The sequence below is a fragment of the Mesitornis unicolor genome, unplaced genomic scaffold (genome assembly GCF_000695765.1).
Source record: "Mesitornis unicolor isolate BGI_N332 unplaced genomic scaffold, ASM69576v1 scaffold37505, whole genome shotgun sequence".
Lineage (NCBI taxonomy): Eukaryota > Metazoa > Chordata > Aves > Mesitornithiformes > Mesitornithidae > Mesitornis > Mesitornis unicolor.
In genome coordinates this window covers 2,561-9,676 of record NW_010184135.1, presented here as the reverse complement: position 1 = coordinate 9,676, position 7,116 = coordinate 2,561, and positions in this window count along the sequence as shown.

The following is a 7,116-nucleotide window of genomic DNA, read 5'->3' as shown; positions in this document are numbered from 1 at the left end:
ATATATAGTGACAAAAGTATGCCATATTTCTAACTGTACTGAATATTTTTTACAGGTTTCCAATTTTGCATTCCCTCTCACACATAGCCTCTTCAGACGCAGACCCCGACACCTCGCAGGGCTCACAGGGTCGCTTTTTTAAGTCGTATTCCCTCCGCCTCGTCAGGGATAACGGAGATCAGCCACATCCGTGCGTAGTCCGAGTGCGGGATCCGTACGCGCCTTCAAAAAGCCATGGGTCCTTCTGCCGGGAGAGTCACTTTAACCAAGTCAGACTTCAGTTTTGTGCAGCATTTCCGATTGCATCTTGATTTATTTTCACTTTTTTTTTAGCTTTAGGGAGCCTGAGACTCCGCCGTGGTACCCGGGCGTGCAGAGCGGAGCTGCTGCTCCAGATTTCCTCCCCGTTGGATGTGTGAACACAGTAGGGTTGTGCGGTGTAGCCTATGCACACACCTGAGTAGCTGATTAGGTTTAAGGAATACTGGAAGTTGCTTCGAGTATCTTATACTGTGAATCCTAGAGCTTTAAGAGGACTGTGCTAGCACCTCGCCTTCCTCCTGTGTGTCTCTGCCGAGTGCTACCACCCTGTTTGTGTTTGCTAGATGCCATTAAATTAAAAAGCCCTTAGCAGCGTGCGTTTAAGGTGTTTGGACTCGGAATGCTATTAAGGTAGGCTTACGCAGCATTCACAGTGACTGATATTTGTTTTTCACTTGTTTGTGTTCGTGGTTTTTAAATTAGGGGAGGTTTTGGTTTTTTTTTGTAAGTCATGGGTTGCTTTGTTTTCTCCCCTCACATGATATTTAAAGCTAAACAAGTCCTGTACACCAGGGACGCATATCCTACTATCATTTAATTTAAAAAATGAATTAAAGTACCTTCAGACAATCCTTCCTAGGCCTGTAAGCTGTATTTGGAGAGGCTGAACAAGAAATCATAGGAGGTGTCGGGTCATGGGAGAGCCAAACCACGAGGACAGGGCTGTCACTCCTCTTCCACCCTGGCTTAAGGGTCTGTGTGTTGACTTTGTGACCGCTTTGCTGGGCTGAAACACCAGGGTCGGTGTCTGCAGCTTTAGGCTGAGCTTAAAGAGCACCGGGGCCATCGTCAGCTTGGTGGGGCTGACCAGAAAACACCTTTTTTGGGGCTGGATGTGCCCCACAGCGCCTGGGGCTGAGCTCCTGCTGCTGCTGCCTGAGCTGCTTGGAGAGGTTTTACTCGTGCCCTGGTTTTCTCCTTCCAGCATTTAAATATAAAAAGGAGAAAACCAACCAAGCTTTGTGCAGAGCCTGCCCAGACACTTGTGAACACTTCAGGACACTTGTGATTTTGATTTATTTTTTTTTTAATATAAATATATATATATGTAGTGTGGCACATTGGTAGCTGAGGGCATGGAGTGCTCTGCTGCTGCTCCTCAGTCGAGGATGGAAAGAAAATGGCAATAAAAAAAGCTCTCTGCTATTTTAAATTAGAATAATGTGTTTCAGAAGTCACTGGATTCAGCTCGGGCTGCAAGGATTTGCTGTGTAGCTGCAAACAGACCCCGCTGGGGCTGGTGTGGCTTCTCCGATCCAGGTGCAATTGTAATTAAGCTGTCAGTATTGATTGGAGACGGCTGAAAATGCTGGATTTTGGCTTCCTTTGAGCCTTGGGTCCTCCTCAGCCTCGGGATGCTCGGGATGTGCGGTCGCCTCGGTGATGCTCTGCCCTCCGCAGGGATTTTGGGAGCCCCCAGCTCCACCGTGGTGCAGCACAGGGACAAAATCTTCCTATTTCTGCCTGGACAGCCTGTTCCTCATTTTGCAACCCAGATCCTTTAACAGCTCCGTGTCCCTGCTGCTCTCAGCTTAGTTGGGTAAATGCTTGCCTTAAACACCCGTTGTGCTGAGCACCCCTCTGGCCATGTCCTTTTTGTAGGAATTCAGGGTTTTGCCTCCCTTTTTCCCCTGGAGCAGCCACCTGAGGAGTGAACGGGCACCAAGAGGATTCCTGAGCTTCAGCGACAAAGCCAGGAGGACAAATGAGGTTTCTCCAGAGCACTTAAAGCACGTGGCTGTCACGAGAATTTGAGGAAGGTGGTGCGAGGCCAGAGCTTGGCCCCGGGTGCTCAGTTTGGGGTGCCCAGAACCCCCTCGAGCAGGGAAACCTGGCACCAGAGGCCGTTCCTCTCCTAAAGGATGTGCTCGCCATGGCTGTGTACGTCGCTTTCTAAGGGCCTGTAGTCTAGAATAACCCTGTTTTTGTATTGGTTTTTATTTTCCCTGGATTTCGGGTGGCTGTTTCCACATCGTTCATTCTCACACTTCCTCATCTCTTGCTTCTCCTCGAGTATTTTAACCAAGTTCCCTCCTGGGCTGAGCTTTGCTGTTGGACCCCAGGGGGGATCTGCGGCCCTGCTGCCTCCCTCCAGTGCAGGGAGAGCCCGGGAGCTGCAGCGGAGCCTGGGAAGAAGCCAAAATTTGGGCACAGAAGAAGTTTCCCTCATCCATGCGGGGCTGCCCGCGCCCCTCCACCTCCGCTGGGTTTGTAAATCCTGGTTCCTGGCGTGCCGTGTCACCTCTGGACAAACCAGCTCAGTAAAGTCTATTGATCTGAATGTTCCCAGCTCTTCCCACTCCACCGATTCACCCAGAGACTGTCTCGATTGTATAATACACATTATATGGAAGCTATTTATATATGAATGAATGTTTTTATAGAAAGGAAGGCAAGGAGCTCGTCTTCTCCTCCATCAAACGGGAACGGGAGCGCCGCTTGCCCCATAGCGATCTCTGACCAGCGCAGATGTGTTAGCCAAGGACTGCCTGATTTCTGGTTTTAATCAACTGTGGTTTGCTGATTTTCCTCATTGTACAATTTTTACCTTAAGAGGTGGTAGTGTCCCAGCCTTAGAGATGGAACTTGTAATTAAAAAATAAAAAAACAGAAAAATTAAACAACAAAAAAAAATAATACATTTTAGTTGAGAACATGAAGGAGCTTTGTAAAATTTTTTAAGGCAATTGTGAATTGTCTAGGCTAGCCGTTCACTCTTTATAACAATAGACACTTTTAGAATGGCAAATCTTTATAGATCGACTAGCGGTGGGAGCTGTTATTTTGGACTTTCATAGTAAATCAAAGGGAAAGTTGCCGTAGCGTTTAGACAGACCTAAGTGTTCAGTATTGCTTCTTGTATTGCATTTTTCAATAAATTTTCAAACAAAACTGTCTCCCTGTGCTAAAGCCTTGGTTCTTGCCCTCCTCTGGGTCTCTCTGTCCATCCTGGTTTTTTGGGCAATTTGCTTTTTCCAGCCCAAACCAGAGCTTCCCCATCACCAGTGCCGCTGTGTGCGGGACCAGAGCCCCCAGAGAGGGCCAGAAGGGAGCCCCCGAGTCCCCATTTTATATCATTTGATATAAAACACCCGTGGTGAATCGCAGCCTTTGCCGATGTGAGTGAACCGCAGCGGGGGAGATGTCCAACCTGGCTTGGTTTTTGTCCCACCTCATTTTTCCTGCCCTCAGCATCTTTAGGAGGGACCCACGTACCAGGCAGAAAGCTGATGGGGATCCCAGCTGCCAGCCCCGCAGAAAACAAAACCAGTTTGCCCAGTTAGGGCAGCTGGAGACTGGGAACTGGCTGGGAACAGCATCCCTGTGGGCAGGGGCAGCCTGTGCCTCGGTTTCCCCCTGTGCCTCGGTTTCCCCAGCAGCCAGGGAAGGGTTACACGGCCCCGTTTCCGCTCGTGCACGTCTCTGTAGTCACATACCAAAAGCAGCATTAATTCAAATTAATTCTGGGGACGAGTTATGGCACCTCCCTGACACCCTGCCTTTGGCCCGTTCGCTTTCAAACTGTTCCAAGCATTAAATCTTGATGTACGGGAAAGCAGAAATCACAACGGAGCCAGAGAAATGGGCCCTGGACAGCTGGGAAACGGCCGTGGGGGGAGCTGCTTTATCGTAACACGTCCCAGCAGTTTGATTTATTCACAACACGGAGGCAAAGCTGAACACGGCGCCGTTTCCCCGAGCTGGGGCAGCCCCGGGCTCCTTGCCGTGTTCACCCCGATGAGGATCGGGCTGTGCTCTGGCTCGCCAAAATGGGTTTAAATAAACCCCGTCCTGGTGCGAGGAGCCACAGTGGGCACGAGCTGCGACTCCAAAGAAACCACCCTGGGGACAAACAGCCAAAAAAAAACCCAGCTCAACTGCTCAGCCACACTTTGGGGGTGTCAGTCCCTGTCTCCCCAGATCACGATGCTCTGCCAGGCGGGACCTTTGCCATCGTGGGTGCACGGCCACCTCCAGCACAGGGGACGTTTCAGCCCCATCTCAAATGCCCAGGGATGTTCATTCATTGTCCCCTGGGACAGCAAACACCAATGCTCAGCCACCCCCTTGGCTCTGCCACTGAGCCTTGGAGACCAGCGCAACTGGAAAGGCTTTAAAGGCTTCTTCTTAAAGCTTCCCACTCTTAAAGCCTCCCCCAGGCCGGGTGTCCCAAGCAGGGGGTGCTGTTAGCCCCCCATCCATGGAGGTTTTGAGCCCTATTGCTTCCCTTTAGCCCCGTGCCTCAGTTTCCCCACCCACTAAACAGCAAAGCCTGCCAAGCCCCGAGCCTGGTGGTGTTTTTTTGCCTGGCTACAAGCAAAGGAAAACATTAGGCAAACAAACACCATGGCAATCCAGAGATGCAAATAAATAATAATAAAAATACAATAAAACCAAGCAACCCTTTTGTCCCAACACCCGCAGAAGGCAGCGGCAGCTTCTGGGGAGGCTGAACCGGGCTCCTGGGGGGTCCCACACCAGCTCCAGCCCCCAGATCCCACACCAAAGGCAATGGCTCCATCTTGGAGGTCCCATCCTTTGGGACGCATCCACCAAAGCCATTTCCCTTCATCGCCCATCCCTGATCCTTCCCCATGTCCCCATCCCGGACCCAGACCCCAAGGAGCAGCCGCTGAGCCAGGAGGGGAACGTTCCCAGTCAGACTCCAGTGCATTCCCATCCAGGTTGTTTTTTTTGGGTCAATCTTCTCAGGTTTTGGGGCTCAGGCAGCCCTGTGTGCCCCTGTGGGTCCACGCAGGAGCCTGGGGCCGAGGTTGCTCTAAGGCCCCTGAGGGGAATCGCTGTGAGGTCGACTCCAGCCCTTCCAGAGCCCGGAGGGGTTCAGTGTCCAGAGTCAGTAGGGCTGAAAGGGAGGAACTCCAACAGGCTGGATCAGGCACACTGGGCTGAGCCCTGGGCTCCATGACTGGGGAAACTGAGGCACGGGGGGTAAACCAAAGCTGGAGGCAGGGGGTGACCTCCCATCCTGTGGCACCGGGTTCACCTCTGCCCCCCCAGGGTAAGCACCCCCATGGGTCACCCACAAGATCATGAGCATGAGCCCCCCACAGCTCTTCCCTCCCCCCGGCTCCGAGGGCTCGATGCTCCCCCTGGAGCTACCCCCAGTTGGTTTGGGGGAGCAGAGCACCCCCATTGCTCTGCAGAGCATCCCAGGACCACGCCAGCCCCCGGGAAGCTGGAAAACCAAACCAACGGGTGGGATTACACCCCAGTGTGCACCAGTACAGCCCAGGTGCTTCACTGGTAGGAATTTATTCCCAAAGCCCAAATTCCCAGTCCTTAAGTGTCCCAACTCCCAGTTAACCCCTTGCACACCACAGGTACCCCCCGATCTGCACATCCTTTCCTGCCCCCGCCATGGGCAGCGCTCCCCAGTGGGCTCCAATCCAGAGCCCCAGAGATTTGGGCTCCAGCGCCCAGCAGTGGGGACAGGACACACACACACACACACACACACACACAGTGCTGATTTGAGGGGGGAGACCCCGGACTGGGAGCTGGGCTCACCCCATCCCTCCCAGCACCAGCCCCAGGGAGGGGTCAGCCCATTTCTGCAGGAGAAATGTGCAGAGCCTGAGGTGTCAGTGAGGACAGGATACCCCAAACCCACAAAAGCCCAAAAATAAAGAGAAAAAGAACTAAATCAAGCAACTGCCCCCAACCCAGCCCAGCTCCAGCCCCATCCCAGCTCCCTCAGATGCCGGGAAGCACCAAGATGAGCGCACTTGGCTCACTATGGGCTCATTAATGCAGAAAGCCACTGAGCATTGCACTTATTTCCTATTTTTTTAAAATAGAGCACCCAAAAGCAGCCCCCTGCACATCTTGCCAGAGGGTCACAAGGTTTTATAGCAGTGGACAGCACATCCGTACCCCATCTCCAAACGCAGGGTGCAAAGCCCCACACCCTCGCTGGGCACACATCACGACAGCCCCAGCACACAAAGCCCCAACACTTCATCATCCCAGCACCTCGGTGAGGAGATTTATGGCACAGAGAGAGCACTTGCCCTAAATAACACAAGTCCCTGGCTGGACCACAAACACATGGCTGTGAGACTTTAAATCTTAAAGAATGACTTACGGGGCTGGCAGAGCTGCAGTCTCCATCACTGCCAGGAGAGGAGGATGGAGGAGGACGGAGGAGGAAAGAGGAAGAGGAGGAAGGGCCGCAAAGCAGCTGCAGCTCAATGGGACCTGATGGGCTGAGCAGCATCAGCTGTGGGGTGGGAGCCATCACCCCCAGCTGCGGCCGATTCGGCTGCTCAGGGGTTGGAGCCCTTCCAGTTGGGGTCTGCTGGTTTTCTGGGGGGCTGCTCCAGCCCCTCTGTCTCTGTCTCCCCCTTCTTGTCCCTTTGGGGGATGTTTCTCAGCTCTGCCCCATTGGAGCTGCACAGCCTCGGGTGCCCCATTAATGCCGTGGGCTGTAATGAACCTCCCCCAACCACCAATGAAAAGTTATTTTCAGAGAAAAAAAACAAGCTCCTGGGCATCCCCCGGATGCTGCTTTGGGGCAGGACCCTGCTGGTGACATTCTGTCGTTGCTGTTTATTGCATTGAACCAGTACCTAAATAATTCTGAGATTAAGCAGGCAAATAAATGACTGGGATCGCTCCTGGTGAAGCCTCGGGGATGCTGTGGGCTCCGAACCGCAGCCGTCAGCCCCATCCCTGCAAACGGGGTGCTGCTACCCAGCCTTTTGGGGGAGCTTGCATTGGAAACAGAGATGGCCTTTTCTTGTAAAGCCGGGAAAGAGACACTGAGGGGTGAGG